Raw genomic sequence first — 20,152 nt, forward strand, 5'->3', positions numbered from 1 at the left:
AACAGTACGCGTGCGCCGCCCTGGCGGCTGCTCCGCAAAACACGGACACCGCTCTCGGCACTCCCACAGCGAGGATGCGCTCCGAGTTCGATGCGCCTTGGTTGAGAGAAAGGAACTGAAGGTGCGACCAGGCGCTATCCGTTGTGAATTCTCACCCGAAAGCACCGCTTATTTTGCTCTGTGTACTTAAAGCAAATTACGATTAATCATACAACAACGCTTTGGTATGTACATACGTGTCTCCACAGGAAGCACGCCTTGAAAGGGAGATAGCCGAACGAGGTAGCGCACTCGATGCCTACGGTAGGCTGGAGGGAGGGCACGTTGAGAATGGGCGGTTGACAAAGAATGGAAGATGAGATTTATCGTTACATTATGAGTGAGTGATGACACTGCAAATGTCGGCGACTGTTGTACAGCTGACTTCTCCACAAACAATAGATTGTCTAACGAGCAAACTATGATAATATGAGCTGATATGAGGTCCTCTACGGGCGAAGAATGTATACGTGACACATGTGGCACTGGAGCCCACATGTACACGTATGTAGTACAAATGCACGATATTTCGGGTAACGAACGCGGCTGCTGTAGTTGCAACAATGCTTTCGTGCTGCCGTTACTACATCGATGGTGAGCGCCAAGAGGCGCAAATAAAATTGGACGTTTCATGTCTGTCAATAATGAATGACAATGTCGAATCTCATTTTTGGAAACAAATACGGTGGCTAATGTTCCAGCGGCCTTTAGCTTTAGCGAATTCGTATCAGCATCTTGGCGCTCAATGTATGAAAAAAGGAACATGATGGTGCTCGCAACACGAATCTGATCAGTCGAAACCGCCACCCGGCCCTCCTCCGAAGTCGAAACCAGTCCATTGGCAAAATTATTTTTGAAGAGAGAGAGGAAGAGCGAGAGAAAGAAGTTTGAACATACGCACACGTGTGGGCAAACGCTAAAGAAACAGCAGCTTTGCTTGAACTACACGAACCTGAGCGCATAGTAACGCGAATTGCCCTTTCACGGGGACCCCCCGAGCCACGGCCGTCCCTTAATTTCCCTCCTGACGTCCGGAGGAGGCGTCACAAGAGGGAACACCGGGCGAGTCCATTCGCAGCGAGCGCGGGGTGGGGAGCGCGGCACCGCTCTCGACCCTGCTCTGTCGCCAAGTCCGGAGGGGGTTCGGTTAGGCGAGAGAAAGCTCGCTGCGGCGCGGGGAAGGCTCCGGTGGCAGGCAAGGGTGTCGCCGGGGCGTGCCGAGAGGGGTGTTCGCAGGTGTCTCGCAGGCCTTGACCTCGGCCGCTCGCCGGGCCCGCAGCCCCTTTCCGCACGCGGGCGGCCCTGAACGGGGCAAGCGCGCGCCAGTTTCCGGGCCCGCCGGAACGAGCCTTCCGCGCTTCCGCGGTTCGGGAACCTTGACCGCGATCTCGAGGCTCTCTCTCCGCACAACCCCCTCCGTCTCGGCTCTCTCGCAGGGGGACACACCGCGAGAAGGAGGAGGCGGGGTTCTGCGGGCGCTTTACCGTTGTTGGCCGCGCTGCTGCATCCGATGCGCGGCTCGGCTTCGAAGGGCACGGAGCTGTCGGTGTTCCTTCTTTCGGGGGTTCGAGATTGATCACGGTCGCGGTTTGGCGGAGCGTCTGCCTCTCGGAGCTCTGCGCTGATTTGCTCGCTGTTAATTTAGCTCTATTCTCCTCCATTCGCATAAATGGAAATAAAGGTATAATAATAATAATAATAATAATAATAATAATAATAATAATAATAATGATGATGATGATGAGGAGGAGGAGGAGGAGGAGGAGGATGATGATGACGGCAGTATTTTCGTTATTGCGTAAGTTTGAGCGTTTTTTATCAGCTGGGCATATCACTTATATGTATGTCACTGCATATCGCTTAGCCTACCATACATTGTCACCTCGGATTTATTTGTTTGTTTGTTTACGGATAGGCAAGGAATGGGATAAGTTACAGGCACGAAGTGCTGTTATAAGCTACGCGTCTCGTTTTCTGATAGCCTCGGTCGCCCTGTACAATATTCAGCATTCGCCAAGTGCAGGTCCATGTCGCCACTGAAATTATCCTTGTTGCGAACCTGTAAGTCCACAGAATTAATAAATAAAATGTTGACAATCACTTTAGCATATGCTAAAGATGAAGCCGAAAGCCTGCGCACTTGCGACATTTATTAAATTACTTGACAGACTCATTCGAATGCGTTGTTACTTCCTATTACTTGTTTTCTACTACCAAAGGTAGTGGGTTCGAGTGCCTTAATTAAGTATATGCTAATTAGATGTGCCCTAATTAACGTCGCCTTAATCAACACCAGTGGTGGCGGGTCCCAACAAAGGTCGTGGGTTCGACAATCAGTGGTGGCGCCATCAATTTTGGTCCCACCAAAGGTCGAGGTTTCGACTCACCCCAAGGTCGGGGGTTCGAGTGCCTTAATTAACATTGTCTTAATTAATGCGGAATATCTTGGGTTCGATTCCCACCAAAGATCGTGGCTTCGACTCCCACCAATGGTCGTATGTTCGACTCCCACCAAAGATCGTGGTTTCGACTCCCGCCAAAGGTGATGGGCACGAGTACCTTAATTAACTTTGCCTTAATTAACACGAACAATCGTGGGTTCGACTCCAACCAATGGTCGTAGAATCACCTCCTACCAAAAGTGGTAGGTTCGAGTGGCTTAATTAACTTTGCCTTAATTAACACGGGAGATCATGGTTTGGACTCCCACCAATGGTCGTAGGTTCGACTCCCACCAATGCTCGTATGCGACTCCCGCCAAAGATCGTGGTTTCCACTCCCACCAAAGGTCGTGGGTACGAGTACCTTAATTAACTTTGCCTTAATTAACACGAACGATCGTGGGTTCGACTCCAACCAATGGTCGTAGATTCACCTCCCACCAAAAGTGGTAGGTTCGAGCGGCTTAATTAACTTTCCCTTAATTAACACGGGAGATCATGGTTTGGACTCCCGCCAAAGATGATGGGTTCGAGGTCCTTAATTAACACGAAAGGTTGTATTTACGGCTGCCGCCAAAGGTCGTTGGTTCGAGTGCCTTAACTAACGCCTTAATTAACGTGCAAGATCGTGGGTTCGACTCCCACCAATTATTTTGGGTTCGATCGAGTGCATTAATTAACATTGCCTTATAGTTAACACGAAAGATCGTGGGCTCAACTCCTACAAAAGGTCGTGGGCTCGAATCCCACCAATGGCGGAACCGTCAATTTGGGTGCCATTTTGGTGCCATAACGCGGGACGGTGAAATTTTCGATAACGCAGGACAACGGAGTTTTCGACCCATGAAACACTTAAGGCTCTCGCCTTAAAAATCGGAATCCGAATAAACAGTCACGTTATCATACTCTAAAGAGGACAAAGGTGAATGCCTGCCCGCTCACGAGACATTCATTATATTACTTGACATTTCCATTTTATTTAGTTGGTACGCCTTATTACTTGCCGTCTTGGGTTCGAGTGCCTTAATTAGGTATATCATAATTAAGCGTACCTTAATTATCACCATAGGTCGTGGGCTCGACTCTAACCAGAGGTCGTGGGTTCAACTGTCGACCTTCACGATGTCAATTGGAGTCCAGTTTAGAGATATTGCCGGTTCGCCCATGTCTCCAAGTGGGCTCGACTCCCACCAATGGTTGGGCGTCTTAATTAAATTCGCCTTAATAAACGACACAAATAGTGGGTTCGACTCCCTCTTAATGCTGGTGCCATAACGCCACACATCGGATTTTTCGTCCATTTGAGCCGTCTAAGGCTTTCGCCTTTATAATCGGAATCGTTGTCACAATTAAAAAAAATTCCCTTGTCCAGTCTGGGCTCCCTGGTACAGATTATAGCGTTTAAGTACTTGCCATTAACCCTTTACATATTTGCCATGGCTTATAACCGGAAGAGACGTGTAGGAGACAAATGTTACCTACGTGTGAGTGTCTAAAGACATCTGAAACAACGCCATTGCGATATAGGAGTATAGAAGGTGTAGCACATCCATGGTATCCCAATCATTTTATGGTGGTTTGGTAGAGACCTATAGTTGATGTCCGCCTCGATGTCGGTCAGGGAAACTTGAAGGTGTAGTGGATGTCGTGAAGTCAAATTACAGTGACGCTGTGGCGCTGATTGCAAGGGGTTAACTGTTTATTAAGATAAAATAGACAAGCGACAGAATGGAAACTATTTACACAGACATCACATTACGAGTCAAAAGTTACAATTATGTTAAAATTTTGGTCTTCTTTCTCTTAGCCGAATCTCCACCGAAATCCCCCTCCGACGGCCCTGCACGCACCTAAACGCATCCCCGACATCCCCCTCGCCCAATCGTTCGTCTAATCAAACTGCGGTGGGCACAGTGTGCAAACAACGGGGCTCCAAGGCGACACTATCCGGAGTTTCAATATACGTCAAGGCCGTTGCCACGAATCCTCTGCAGTGCAACGAGTCCTCTCGTCTCACAACCTCGCAAGACACACTTCCCCAAAGAAAACGCTTCCATGTCCCGTCGGGGCGTCTTGTCCGTTTGCGGAATGTCTCGGCATGGTGCAGTTCAGAGGCGAGGGCTTGACTTCAAAGCCCCGGCGCTGCTTCTGCGAACCGACTGGCTGATGCCCCGACTCACAGTCAACTCGCTTACGCGTTCTACGTACGTAAATCGCGGCACCCCAACCCTCGATGGCTATCCTTGGTGTCGAATCACACGTCCCTCTTGACCACCCCGCGTGACCCTTACGTGCAGCCGCCCGCACAAACAACGCTGAACTACATTGACCTTGTCCTGAAGGAATTCAGGTGCCTGCGCTACTTCATTATCGAAATTCGCAGCATCCTCCCATGCTCGCGGAAGATCCTACAGCTACTGGGTTTTGTTAATCACGAAAAAAACGCTTCCGTCCACGTGATACTTCGTTTTTTTCGCGCTTTGTCATGGTGCACTAGACGTGATCACCTTTCCCGTTTTCGAATTTCTAAACTGACCTGGAAGCCACTTGATAAAGTGATCAAATGTGTAAAAGAATCTAAGCAAGTATTTTGCTGTCAGATTCCACGGCACCTTTTGTTATAATATTCGATCTTGAAAGGTCATTCTTTCGGAAATTCGTACTCGATTAGAAAATTGTAGTTCTCTAACACCCCCAAAATTAAATAATTCTGAAAAATAAAACAGAAAAAAAAAGCTGTGCCTGCCAGGGATCGAACCTGGGACCTTCCGCGTGTTAGGCGGATGTGATAACCACTACACCACAAGCACGTGCGTTGACGCGCTCACATAGCATAAGTGTCCAGTATAGGGTACTAGAGCTGGCTACGAAGAAAAAACATAAAATAAAGCACGTTACAAAGGGAAATTTATCGATGTTCTAATAACAATAACAGCACAGGTGACCGTAACTGGAAAAACTGCTTACATCAATAATTATAGGTAAATCAAACAACTGTGCCGTCCCTCCGCAAACCGTGTATAAAGTTTGGATCACTCAACAGAAAAAAAAAAAGAAATGTGAAAACACGAAACACACGAAACACACGAAAAAGCCAAATTTATTGCCCGTACTTATACGCATAGACCGCGCTTTAACTTTGAAGATTGCCGCGGCTATATTTTAACAACTTGTTGCCTTACATTCATATTGAAGCTCGACACCCTAGGTTACTCTGGCGCCACTTGACCAAATCATATTTCAGTATTCGATTTCCTTAGAGCGATTGAATGTGTAGTAAACAATTTCTCTATTCGTTTGTACCTGTGAAGGTAATATGCGATTGTAAAGTGAGCTATAACTCTCGGTATCTTGAATTGATCGTATAGTTCGTGGGGTTTCACTTGTCCTGAAAAAAATAATCCAAAGTACGCAGGATCATAACCGGTAATATTTTCTTTACTAACGATTGCTGGGAACCCCGCCCCCTTAATTTTCTGTCTCGTTAAATAATAGTGCTGCCTCATATATATAGTTGCGATTGGCATCAGGAGCGCACATTGAAGGGAGTGTACGAACGGGTACTCGTTTATTCTGGGTATTCATGTGTCAAAACAAATGTTAGTGTTTGAAAAAAAAAAAAAGGTATTGTTTTTAGAAAAAAAAAAGATATGTTCTTGCCAGGGATCGAACCTGGGACCTTCCGCGTGTTAGGCGGATGTGATAACCACTACACCACAAGAACAGCTGGGAAAGGCCTGTTTACAAAACTTAGATAAAGATAAATGTTCGCAATATGAATTTCTTTGAATTAGTTTTTTTAGTCACATATATCCTACAGTACTATTTTACTGTGGCGTTGCGTTGCCTACTAAACGTTGCTGCGTCTGTTATGCGCTCTGAAACAAATGCGCGTTTGTAAGCTCTGGCGCCATCTAGCGGCAACAATTTGAAACGCCAGTCGGCGGCAAATTTGAATGTGAGAATGGCGACAACGAACGGACGTTTTCTGATTCAAACAGAACAAGGACTTTCAATCTTCTCTACGTCTCATTAAGTACCCTCTGCCTTGTATTTACAAGTACTGCTAGCGGGTAATAACTCTGTGGTGCAAGTGACCCCGCTCCGCTTCAATTGTCCCCGTCTTGACTTGCCAGTCGCGGTGTGTTTCCATTGTGCAGTGCAATCGCTACTGGGATCCAGAGCCCATCCCCTTTCACCAGGACCCGCCCCTGTGTGGGTGCAAGGTTTCTCCAGTTAAGCGAGTTTGCTGCAACGTGCCATCTGAGAGAACTTTCGAAAATTAAGGCGCGGCAGTCACGAAAACTGTTTTCCTAGAAAAGGCGTCACTGGTCAAATACCACTGTTCTGTATAACTTTGAAAAGTTGTTAAGGCCACTAAACTGTAGAAACGAGAACTTAGCATGTACTCTTAAAGTGACACTAACGAGAAACTCGTATTAAATGTGTTAATACTGATAAAACATTCTATTAAAACTCAATTTCCTTAATTTTACGGTATTTGGTTGTTTACCAGAGAGAAAATAATGTTAAAGGTATCTTTTATTTTATATTCAATAGCTCCCAGCGTCAGTACGTCGGTGAGATGTCCATTCTGCTCTCTCTCTCTCTCTCGTTTTTTGTTTTTGTTTTGTTTGTTTCATGGTTGTTTGGTGCGGAAATTTGATCATTTCTGTGGTTGGCCCTCTTATGAAACATCATCGTTCGTCTTTACCGAGAAAAACCAGGTACTGGAAAGCTTGAGAACTTCGAATCGACCAGTCAGGCTTTAATGTCTCAATAAGTCAAAGATAATCTACCTACAGGCATTAGAGCACGCAGTGTTGCTAAATGCACGGATGCAGTCATGCTTTGCTATCACATTCCGTTTCCGAACTTCCCTTCTGCAGCACGTAATCGACATGCCCCTTTGCCCTAACAAACACAACACCAATAAATAAATAAATAAATAAATAAATAAATAAATAAATAAATAAATAAATAGAGTTGCTAATGTTCTTTTCTCTGTCTTGTTGCAAGCTCTTCTACTGCCACAAGAGATGTAAAAGATCTGTTTGAACTGTGAGAGCGTGTCTGGGTGAGAAGGAAACGAGGGGTCTCGGAAGGGGAGCCACGGTGGAGTCCAACCTTGGTTCTTCGACACACCTCTCGCCTCTCTCCGCCAAGGCGCGTTCCACCGACTTCGTCGGCTTCTCAAAAGATCAGCCGCGTGCCCCAATGATCCCTTTTGTGCCGAGGTTACTCTGGTTCGGAATCGACCCGACTGTGCTTTCGTGACGTCGGCCGGGTCGGGCGTTGGGCGGAGGGGCCTCTCGGTTTCGAGGACGCCGACCGAGACACAAACACAATGCGCTGCAAAGCGGGACTCGGCCCGGCCGGGCCGGGGCGCGGACGGTGTCTCGCCGGCCCCGCGCACCTGCGTCCCCCCGGGTGACCCCGAAATGCGCCCCGGCGACCGGCGAACAGCCTTGGACGGCGCGCGCCGCTCGGCGGCCTGATCCAGATTCGCGCATCGGCGACCGCTCGCACGGAGCACAATGCTCGCCGTGGGGCCTTGATTCGGTTACCAGGTCGCGCGGTCGGTCGCTCCGAGCTTCTCGGCGCCGGTTCGCTTCCGACCTCTGCTCTGGTTCCGAGGCGCCTCGCATACCCCCCCGCGCTCCTTGCTGTTGTTGTACACACACTGGGACACACTCCGTCACACCCTCGAAATTCCGGGGGTCGCTGGAAAGCGGGCAAATGGGTGTTTGGTAGAGAGGAGGGGCTTTTCGCATATATGGTGACGAGGAGCTAGCTCTCTCCTTGCACACAGTGTTGCCCTTAATCCTCCTCGCGAAGAAAAAAAAAAAAGAGCACAGCCAGCGAAGTTTGAAGCGCCTTGGCTCGTCTAACTAGTGCAGTTGGGCCGCGGCAAATTGCGGTGAACTTCGCCTCAGTTATTCCTGTAACAAGTATCTGCGTGCGGCGCTACCGTAACTGCCTAATTCTTAACTGTCATTGCCGGAACAACCGGAAGCGTGGCTGTTGTAGTGCCGGTACATGCCCTTACTATTTCTACCGCCGCTATATTCGCGCGAAACTGCGGTCAACGAGCTATTGGAGTGGTTTGTAAGTGAACACCAGGAAAGGAACAACAAATTTGACTTGGGCGAGTTTGTTCAACTTGATGGTGCTGCGGAAGCGTCGCACATTCGTGCTGCGATGCGACCAGGTTGCAATGCCGAAACGAGAAAGAAACTTAATTTGCAACTAGTGAGGTTGAAGTATGTATCTATAGGGTTGGCATGACACTTAATCCACAGATGCATGATGAGGGACAGAAGAGACAGAGAGAGCGAGGGAAAACAAACATACGCATAAAGGGTATAGAAAGCGAAGTAAAAGCTTCGCCACTGAGAGGTTTTTGCGAGACCTCTGTCAAGAAAGTAACAACGATAAATCACTTCCGCGTAGCAAACGGCAGCGTCTGATTTTTCCGCCCCCCCGTCCTTGAAAACCGGCTCTCCGGAGTTCACGCCTGGGAGCAAACCTCGTCGCAGCACCTGAGGGTCGGTTCAAGGCCCTGGCTGTCCGAGAAAGCCACGCAGCGCGACACGCCGACATGACCTCGACCCCGCGTGGCAACCGGGGAGGAGCGAAAGGGAGCACGCGATGACCTCGAGACGGTCGTCGGGTCTCCTTGACACCTCCGGCCGGGGTCATCCCGCGAGTCCCCCTTGCCGACGCCTGCCCCGGTGACCTTGAGCGGACCGGACCCCTCGAGGGGATGCCCCACATCGGGTCCCCCCGGACGCCGGTAGTGCACTTGACCCCGGAGGCACCGCCTTGCCTTCTTGGCCGGTCGGCCTCGAAGACGCAGAGAGCACCTCGTGCGTCCCCGTGACACGTGAGCTTGGTAGTGCCGGAAACCACCGAAAAGTAGGGTATAGGGGAGGAGGGGGGTTCTCTCAGTTAGATTGAATCGGTTCAAAACACCGCGACACTATAGATGTCCGCTTTCACTACATTGCTCATATCTATTCAAGCGCGTCGAAGTTAAGGGTTCCTAGTTGCCTGTATGTAATTTATGCGCCAATTTTTTTTACATGCCAAGAGACCAGCCAGACAAACATCCATCTTCATTCAAGCATCTCCAGAAGCTCTCTCTCTCTCTCTCTCTTGCTCGTTTTCTCTGGCCGTTCCTGTCTATTCATTTTGACAATCAAATATCGCGGAATAGCCAGTGACGAAAGTTGCGACCGTATATTTGGTAACCTGGGTTTGTTCTGCCTGCCGTCCGCAATTGGACATCACCGCGGACACCACCAATCACGGAAGGCGCGCGCCCTAACACTGATCAATGAATGAACGCGCATGATTATGTAAGAAGCTTTCTGGATACCGACTTAAATACCCGCTCGTCATTAAATAGTGCTCACTCTGGCTTCGCTGCTCCAGCCGTGCTCAAGAGTTCGGGGTTTAGAACAGCTCAAATTAGTGAACCTAGTGCAATAATTTTGAGGAACAAAGACCGCTACTATATAAGTCCAGGCAACGTTGCATATTCGAACTGGACACTTAGTAAATGAACAGTTGTGCAGATCCCATGCACTGTGAAAATCGATGTAAGCGAAGCTTTCCGTGCTGTCATGCTTTGATTGACGATAATTAGCGGTGATATTGACGGCGAACGTTTAATTTCTTCAACATTTTGTCCAACACGAGAGGGGTGAGTTGATGTCAAAGTTACCTTGCGTGCACAACTGCTGTTTGTCTGCGTAGTGCACAAAACGCGAAGGGAGAGGTGTTTGCTTGAGGCGTTCCGGTGCGCCATATTTCATAACTTCCAATGGGGCTGAGCGTGCGCTTTTAATGCGGCTCGCTTCTGCGTGCCCTGCGTAAGTTATCCGCTAGACATGTTTGCATGAATTCATTTTTCAGAAACAGCAGAGACCATACCTTGAACTTAAGTTTATTCAGTTTCCCTGCAACCGCTGTCGTGTCTACAGTATTAGCGTTTCCTTGCCTTCACATCTCACCTTCCCCCCCCCCCCCCCCCCCCTCCATTGTATTTGTATGGGAACTGCGAGCAAATAGTGGCAAGGCTGTTATTCACTCGTTTCGCCACAGCGTCAGTTCCACCCATTATCTGCCTCCTCTCCCCCCTCCTATCTTCTGTTCTATCTAGCTTCCCTCCGCACTTGCACGCTAGTAGGAAGGTAAGCACTTTTGCGTGGGATCATGGATAATTACAGCTCTCAAGAGGCTAATGTTTTGACGCCCAGGGAGCTCCAGAGGACATTGTGGACATTCGACGCGGTGCAGTCCAAACGAGTTGCTCGCGTCTCTTCTCTGTCACGCTCTTTCCGTGTTACACACGCTCTGAACCACCCCCCAACGCCGTGTGCCAGACAGCAGCAGCAATGGAAAAGTCGAAGAGGCAAGGAAAGCTTCGCTTCAAAAGAATCGAGAGACTAACCTAGAGTGCTCGAGCACTGCAAATGCTTGCTGACTAGAGACACGAGAGAAGGAAAATGACTCCTAGTTCAACGTCATCGCACTTCAGGAGGAATCCAACTTGGCCTCTGGCGGTCCTTCTGGATCATACAGGCGTGTTTCTTTCTCGTGTACCATTATAACACTGGCAACAGGACAGCTCTGTGATCCTCAGAAAACCAGTATATATAAAGCAAGACGAATCTGACCCTTCTCATAGCCGCGGCATCCTATACATTTTAGCAAAGTTTCTGTAAGAGGAAGGATAGTAAATATTCTCGATCGATAACTTTTAAGGAGCATAACTATCTGTGCGCGATGATTTACTACGCCTGAAGAAGCGGCGGAAACAACGGCGCACCACACATCGGCGTTATTATTTTTTACGCCTCGCCGGCTTCAATATTTTTATAGATGGATGGTAGGTTTCTTTCATATACCTTCAGTGATAAAGATAAAAGCAAGCCTTCTTATCTAAACGCATAGCACATGCATTGCGAATGCTCTCTTCATCGCAGGCCACATCTGTACGATTCACTGAACACAATCCATAAAAAAGTGTGCTACAGACGCAGCGCTGACTAACAATTGTGTGCATCTATTAGCAGGCTTTGCCGTTTATGCACAGGTAAAAAAAAAGAACAATAATAAGACAAGGCCCCCAAAACGTGGAAGAAACAAAAAGGCACTTGCTATATCGCACATCCCCATCGCACATCCTTCTGACAAGTTACACAACTGTTGTAAAAAACAGGATTTCCTTTTCTTTAGGGATAAAGGAAGAGCAGCTGACGCAGCTGTCTTTTGAGCAATCAATCTCAAAGGCTCTGGATATTTTTTCTTGTATGTTTATCAGAATGTGCAAGGAGCGTTTCAGACTAGGAATATACATGTAGGGGCACATTTGCGCTGTTGACAACGAAATACAGTATTTGCAGAGATGGCCTAGATTCTTATGTGTGTTTTCTTAGAGCACCGGGCTTGCATCTTGCAGGACGCGTACATAATGTACAGTACATTGAACTGCCGTTGGATTGGTATCATATATGTTGTAATAAACTTTTTTTTTCTAAACGCAGCCTCTCGATTGATCTGGCTGACTGGCAGATGCATCGTTTTCCACGCGTCAGACGCTCAGAGGTAAGGAATACGCCACTTCGCTGCACATATGCAGCGAACTTGGTTTCTGTGCTTAGTTGTGCGCGCTTTAAGTCAACGAGGCTCTCAAGATCACCCTCATTTCCCTCCATTTGTCCACTTTAATCCGGAAGACCCTACTCATACGCGGTCTCTGCTCCGTTAGGTTCAACGAACCAACTGTCGCGCGACCACGTGACCGGAGCCGTTCCCCCCCCCCCCCACCTCCCCTCTTCGGGTGCTTTCACCTCAATTCCGAGGCGCGCAGCGGCAGCAGCTGCCGGAAGGCAGAGAGCGTGGAACTTTCTCGACTGCCCTTCCCTTTCCCACCCGTGCGGTCAGTTCAGGAAGCGTCCCACATTCCAGCGGAGCGGCGGTTCGACATTGAACTCGGCTCGGCGAAAGAGGCTGGGGTTGAGGGGACGGCCGCTTTCACTTTCGCTCGAGAAGAGTGCAGCGACCCCTTTGGCCGAGGTTCTTGATCCCGCGCGGTCGAACCGTGACGTCATCCGCTCTCGCCAACGAGGACGCTCTCGCTTGAACCCGGCCCCACAGGACGGCGTTCCAGCGCGCGTGCGCGGAGCGGCGTTGTGAGCAATGAGGTTTAGCTTGTCCCGTTGACGACAGCGAAAGATTGTGTCCACGCGTGCAACGTCATATATAGGAACGCGGCGAGTCGCTGAAAGGCTTTATCTCGGGGCGCTTCACAGTTCCGACTTTGAGAAAACTATGGGAACGCCCTCTTCCCTCACTGACGCGCTCCTCTACCATCCACATCATGATAATGTGCTTAACGGTTTAGAGCCACACCGTGGAGATGCGTGAGAGCCTCCAGCCGGAGTCCAGTAGAGAATCGAAGCCGCATGCGGACAGACTTCTTCCCGTCCACAAGCACTGAATTAAATACAGCTTATTTTTTTCTTTCTTTTTTAATCTATACGCTCTTGCTATTATTTCCGTTCAGATGAGTGTACCGATGAAGACCCTTATTCAAAGTAATGACGAATACCTACGACACATGGTTTCTGAATTCCGTTCGGCTTCAGTAACTTAAGCACGCGCCAATACGAAGCCGTGACATGTTCGCTCACGAGGACCATGCGGAGACGGGTTCTCTTTGTATCGGGTGCCTTCCCGTCCCTTCGGCACAGCCACCCCCTAGACCTCGCAGCGTGCATCCGTCCCCGTTTTGAAAATAAAAGCGACAGTCCTCGTTTGTTTTCTGGGTGACCGGTGCAATGCGCGGGGAGTATATAGGAAAGCAGGTCGGGCGTCAGCGGTGAACCGCGAACAAAAGACGCGCGAAGCGCACAGCTGCGCCAACGTAGAGTTGGAAGGGAGGGGTGGGTGTAACGAGAGTAAGAAAGAACGAAAATATAGAGCGGTGGCCGTGTTTCCATTTCGGGGCGTCGATGTGGGTATCGCGGTCGTATTCTTTTTGGGGACTTGACCGCGCTACTTGGCATAAGCGGGCCGACGGCGCGTTGTGGTACCGTTTGACCGCCTTCGAGCGCCCGCTGCTCCAGTGACGAACGGAAGGGCTTCCCGGTCGGCCCGACGCAACCGCCCGCCGGTGGCCCGAAAACCCCGACTCGCAGTCCGTCCCGCCCCTCCTTCTCCTCTCGTCACCCCCACCTTCGAACGCGTGCGCGTCAACCACCCTGCGAGCGGAGTGAATCCGCGGACCCCCCTGCGCGCTCGAATGGGATCGCCCAGAAAGAAGCCGTGCTGTACTACGGGCTTTGCTATACTAAGTGAGAAAGGGAGGGGTACGACGACTCGGGGGAAGCTGGCAGAATGTTCGACAAATAATAGGTGGAATAAATAAATAAAATAAAATTAGAGGGAGGGAATGGTGGCAGCTCTTGCCTCTTCCTGCGTTTCCTTCCCTTTTATTCTTGTCTTCTTATTTTCCCACTTTCACTATTGGCTGATTGGTATAGCTTTCTCTTGCCATCTCTAGCTGCTAATTTAAGCTCTCCTTTACATCTGTAGTATGTTTTTCTCGTCAAAGCTTCCGCTTCTTGCCCACGTTGCCGCAGCACAGGATCGAGTAAAAAAGAAAAAGAAAGCAAGAAAGAAAAGAAAGAAAAATGTGGGAGGAACTGGAATATTACAAGCAAAGCGGTAGATAAACCCTACTTGCGAAAGCACTGGACGGCGCTAATAGACGTGGACGAGACAAATACAACCACACAGTATTAGCGCCGTCAAATGCACGCGATACGTGCCGACCGACAACTTCAATTCAAGATCAATACTGCTTGATCCCCGCTATGTGCCGCTGCTGTGGCTAGGTCGTGTTGTTTTAGGCAAAAAAAGTTGTTGTATGGAACCCTTCAGACTCCGGCTTCACTAGTCACATCGCCTGTTGCCAGACGCAAGGTGACCCGCCTTCTCATTTCGCCTTAATTCTCAATCCTGAAAAGTTATAGCACAGCCTGAAATATATTAACGTCGTCACTATACCACCACCCCCCGCAAGCGAGCTTCGCAAATCAGTGAGATCCAGTGAACCATCCTCGTTCTTGCAGTTAGCGCGCCTCTGTGCTACGCACTTTCTTATGGGCACCTGCGCGACGAAGCAGCAGCCATCGCAAGGTCGTCAGAGCATCGCCTCCAGAAGCGACGTACCCGAAAGACGGAGTAAAGACCGTGTATCCAGAGGAGACAACCTTCTCAACAGCCTCCTCGACCTCATTCTTCGCCGGAAGGAAGCATAGCGCGCTCACGGAACCCTCCTCCGAAAGAGAGAACCGTCAACGTGCGGGGCAAGCAAGCTTGGCCCCGTTTTTATTATAATTTTTCCCTCTCATTTTACTCTCGATACTCGACAACGAGGGTGGGGGCAAGCGAACCAAACTCCTGCCGCGGGCGAGTCCAACTCCCGTGAAAGAAGCAGGGGTGCCCGGCTGTCCTCCGAAGCATCCTCTCGGCAAGGCTGGATGCTGCAGAGGGGCCAGGGAAGGCAGCGCACACCCCCCCAACTCCGCCGAGTGTGCGATGCGGGACCGACCCGCCGATTGGCGGCCGACCTTTCTGCTGCCTTCTTTCTCAGCCTCCCAGAGAGAGAAGCACGATGAGAGAGGGCGCGAGAGAGAGGTGTCTTATCCTTGCCCTCTTTCGCGGATGCGAACTGCCCGGCCTCGCTCTCGTTCCAGGAAGCGGGAGCTCGACGCGTCCGGATGCGGGCGGCAACAGCTTCCCTCGCCCCTGCGGAGAATGAATGGAGCACTTTCGCTTTCTCCTGCTCCTCCTCGGGGAAGCCAGTCGCACCTGCTCGCAGGAGAAGCCGGAGGTACAGGGTGCTGCCGCCGCGATGTTGCGCGACGGAACAACTCCGTGCCTCGACCAGCGGTAGCATAGTTTCGCGTCTTAGCTGCGAAGCTAGTGGTAGCAAGGTGCGCGTTCGTGTACGCGCTTGATGGCGAGGAGAGGGGCGCGAATGACTACAGTACCATTTTGACTGTGTCAACGATACGTATGTTTATTTGTATCAACAAGGTATGCAATTGGTTAAGCGACAGTCGAAAGTATTGCCTGATTAAGGCGCTTAACACTGTGTCTTTTGCGAGAACTTTGTGAATACTGGTAACATTGCCTGAATCGACAGATGCCGTACCTGACGTTCATTTACCTATCAGCTAAACTGTAAATATGAGAAGACAAACTGACGAAGCGGTAGCACAGACTTCTGTATTAAAAGAATAATTTTAGGTTGCTTTCCTGCGCACTTAAATAGAGTAACGAATAGGCACACTCACCTTCCTTTACTGTCGTGGTTATTTTATTACTATTATCATTTTGTTAAACTGAAGTCGGCGTTCTCCAAAGCGAAGTGCCCTTTTTTAATGAGTATTCTTTCTGACAACACCTATTTACATTTTGCTGTTCTACGCATACCGTGGTAACATTTACCTAAACACACGATGTCTTGTCGTAAAATAATAATAATAAAAAATAACTGCAGGCTCCCTCCATTTTATTTGCGCTCTCAGCACTATAGGTCGCGAGTTCGAGTCACCAGCCGTAGCGGCCGCATTACAATGGCGGCGGAATGCAGAAACGACCACATATCGTGCTTCGGATGCACGCTAAAGAAGTCCATATGGTAAAAATAAATCCGGAACCCTCCACTACGGCGTTTCCCACAACCCGCTGTGAAATTTCGGAGCGTTAAATGCCCCAATTTAAGCTCACTACACGAAAGCGACGTGATGGATAATTTTCGCACGAGCGGATCATTCGCCACCCGAATAAATATATCCAAATACAGAGGTTGGCGGGCTATATCAGTGGTTACAGCTCTTATGTGCGAAAAAACAAATAACGAGAAAAAGCGGTTGTCCCCTGCAAAGGGCATTCGCCCCGCTTTCAAAGACACGCTGCTGATATCGTTATCAGCTCAGTCCGATTGCTGCACGCATGGGGGGAGGCTGGATGCGGGACGGGCATCGGCCAAGGCTGTGGGAGGTAGGGTCGGGTCGGGCGAGCTGCTGTCATCGCCGGGTGCACGCGAGAAACTGCGAGGTGCAACGCACTCTGTCCGGCACGCGCAGAGCAAATATACAAAAAAGCATTGCAGGCCCGGTCATTGCATCACAGTTCACCGCGGCTCCCTTGTAGTTGTTTCGGCGGCGTCGCGCGGCGTCTGGTCCGGTCACCGCCCCTCCCTTCCAACCGCCACCGGCGACCCGGGCGACCCGGGGCCAACGAGGACGGCGACGAAAGGGCGAGGAGGTTGGGGCGCGCACCTGCCCGCACGCCCTCTCCGCGTGGCCACCTCCGCTCTCCCTCTCCGACGGCCGGGTCGGGATAAAGTGGTCGTCGCCGGGGGGGCGGAAGCGGAACCAGGTCGACCCGGGGCTCGGCGCGGTTCGGTCGGGGTCGACGGCTCCTGGGCCGGGGTCGACGACCCCGGCCGGGACGCTGCTTTCGCCGGGGCGGCCGGACGCCCTCTCCGGGGTCAAAGACCCCGCCGGCCCCGGGGGCGCGGCCGGGGTCACAGGCGCGCGCGCACCCTTCGGCCGCCCCTGGCCCTTTCCCTCCGCTGTGCCGTACCCTTACCCCGAACGGGAAAGCGGGCGGTGGGCCGGTGGTTTAAATCCACGCAATGCATCCCCCCCTCCCCCCTCCTTCGTGTCCCGGTCTGCAGCTTTCCTGCATCCACCGGTTGCGATCCGTCTCCGCACCATCGCGGACGCTCCCATAGCAATGGTAGTGAGCTCGCTCACGACAAGTGGACTGCGATTATATTTATGTAAAGTTCTCTTTTTTATTTTTACTCTCTCTCTCTCTCTGCATGTCTTGTCTTCACTCTTGTTATGCTGCACGGGGGAGTTGCTTATACACGAGGCTATACTCTACAGACATCGAGCAAAACAGCTTGAGCCTGGTGAAAGCGTGTGCAGTGTTTCACTGGTCAATGAACCTGCTTCCAATGACATATATGATAGGAGACTTTAATAAAACAATGTAGGCGATTAACGAGCAATAAATGTGCAGTTGTCAAGGAAGTTGACTTGAAGGCAAATTATCGCACGTCGACGCGTCAAATCCTCCTAGGTTATAACGCACACTCAATGCGCAGGAAAAAAAAAACGTAGTAGCAGTAGTAATAACCAATTTTATTAATGTGCACATTATTATTATTATTATTATTATTATTATTATTATTATTATTATTATTATTATTATTATTATTATTATTATTATTATTACTATTAATGTTCATTTCGAATGTACTTGTGCATTTGGTAAATTCTGTGCCATTTAAGCGCTGCCGCGCTTGTATGTGACGCCAGCAGCAGGCAGTGTTCGCGCATTAGCGTGAAATCTAGGCACAACATACATCCTTAATACACATAATTTCGCCTAGACGCCACTATTTTTTTTAATTCATGCGACAGACTGAAGAAGAGAATTTTGAATAGTGCAGACAATACATTACACTACCCGCCTTGGTGGCGTAGTGGCTTTGGTGTTGCGCTGCTAAACCCAAGGCTGCGGGATCGAATCCCGGCCGCCTTTCGATGGGGCGAAGTGCAAAAACACCCCTGCATTGAGTGCACGTTAGAGAATCACATGTGGTCAAAATTAACTCGCAGTCCCACACGGTGTGGCTCATATAGCGGTGTAAAACCCCATAATTTGGTTCTACTTCAAACCTGGGAGAACACGTCGTGCTCCTGAACAGTGCAACATCACGCCGCTGATGTCGTGATTATATGCACTTCGGTTTCGTTCGTTCATACCGCACCTGAGCAAAAACAAGTATAACCAAGTGCCTATCGACACCGATACCATGTAGCGCGAATGTACGACCCGGTGCATCGGAGCTACCACTAGGTGTTTTTTTTCTTTTCCATTCGTAACTATGCTACGAATGTTAAGCAACCCACGATCCCGTACGTGGAGAGTGGCTCAAATAATGAGCTTACCCACTGGTCGCACGCAGGTTAATTTTGTAACTAAGTAAAGGAGTTTTTAAAACCGCGACATGATTGATATAGCGCCTCTTGCGAACGTGAGTGAAATGCGCATGCTGTGCTATCTTCAGGTGTTTTCAAAGCACGCGTGACTCAGTGCAGGGAGCGTTGCCTCCGAGATTATTGAGTCGACCTTGTATCAGCGACGAGCACGGAGGCCATGTGTGGAGTGAAGTAGCACTTTCAGGCCACTACATAGATGACGCTGGCGCCCGTGTGCCTCCAAAGGCGCTCAAAATGAATGAAACCGGGGTGCATATAATGGTAGGTAGGTGTATTTTAAAAACTGCCCAGGGTTAATCGACTTTCGTGATGTAGAGCTAAGCAATGCGTATTTAGAGGCTTGATGGAACGCATAATTTAGGATGCGGATGTGTCCACATAGTGTTGATTGATTTGGTTGATGCAGGGAAGAAATCTCTGGGAACGCCCTGTTCCTGTTTGACTTGATAACGCTCATAATGGTTATATCATAATCATAACGACGACAAGTCGTTAGTGGACAATTGACACGTAGTCTGTGCCTGCGGCGCTTCCAACAGTACCCAGCATTATAGCCATACTCTTAAAAACACGTCAAATGCGTATTATTTGATTTCACTGAAAAACTGCTGACCCGACAAAGTAGGGAAGCAGGTAACAGGGTCGAGACTTGATTGTACAAGCGGAAGCAGTCATAACGTTCCGCTCACTAACATGCGCTCCTTTGAAAGTATAGCGAAGTGCGCGTGAAATGTAACGTTCTCTCAATGGATAAGTGGCGAGCGATGTCTTGACCGGGCTGTCTTGGCTGTATTTGTCTTTTCAATTAAAGAAAGATATCTGACTCACATGTTTCACAGCCAAGAGACATTCCAGTCTGTATTCTTGTAAGACCCTTTTCGCGGAGCAGTTCTCTCGAGAGGAACGAGATGGCGCTTTCGGCGCCGCACGAATACGGAACCATTGCCGCTTCTGCACAGGTTATGTGCGATCACCTGTCCGAAATGCAACTGCAGGGTGTTCGCCATCGCATTGTGCTCCATTCATGCTGCAAAGCGTGGAACGGTTGAGGGAAGACCTAGTGCAGTAGTTGGCTGCAAAAATAGTGACTGTCATATTGAGGAATGGAATGAATCTGGAATGAAATGAAATGAAATGAAATGAAAAGAATGGAATGAAAAATAGAATGAAGAGGAGGTCCACGGACCTCCTCTACATAAGGATTGGACATCCTGTTTTGTCGACCCTTCGCGATGCAAGGTATTCCTCGAGGATAAAAAAACAAGATCGCTCATCCGCCAGAAAGGACTTCAACTCCGGAACGTCGGCCAGAGTGTATACGGTGTTACGGTTCACTGTGTGCGTCGATGAAGGCAACGGATGCCAAGCGCCTGAGACATAACGTGCTTAATCGTCACGCTCGTCAACAGAAAAAGGCTTGTCCGTCGGGTGTGTGCGACGGGATTACGCACCAGTGCAAATCCAACTCTCCACTGTCTTCCGTTCAACCCCTCTTCGCCAGCGAATGGTTCTTCTCCGAATTACTCTGTGTGGGTTGACCAGTGTGCTGACCCGACGTTACCTACGCTC

The 20,152-nt window shown here is 49.7% G+C and overlaps 2 non-coding genes across 2 annotated transcripts; both read right to left on the minus strand.

Annotated features, from left to right (window-relative positions):
- Positions 1 to 5,217: 5,217 nt before the first annotated feature.
- TRNAV-AAC (transfer RNA valine (anticodon AAC)) lies at positions 5,218 to 5,290 on the minus strand. The gene has a single exon. It is a non-coding gene; the product is annotated as a tRNA-Val (tRNA).
- An 841-nt stretch (positions 5,291 to 6,131) lies between these two features.
- Positions 6,132 to 6,204, minus strand: TRNAV-AAC (transfer RNA valine (anticodon AAC)). The gene has a single exon. It is a non-coding gene; the product is annotated as a tRNA-Val (tRNA).
- Positions 6,205 to 20,152: the final 13,948 nt, after the last annotated feature.

This window comes from Dermacentor albipictus, chromosome 5 (genome assembly GCF_038994185.2).
Source record: "Dermacentor albipictus isolate Rhodes 1998 colony chromosome 5, USDA_Dalb.pri_finalv2, whole genome shotgun sequence".
NCBI classification, from domain to species: Eukaryota; Metazoa; Arthropoda; class Arachnida; order Ixodida; family Ixodidae; genus Dermacentor; species Dermacentor albipictus.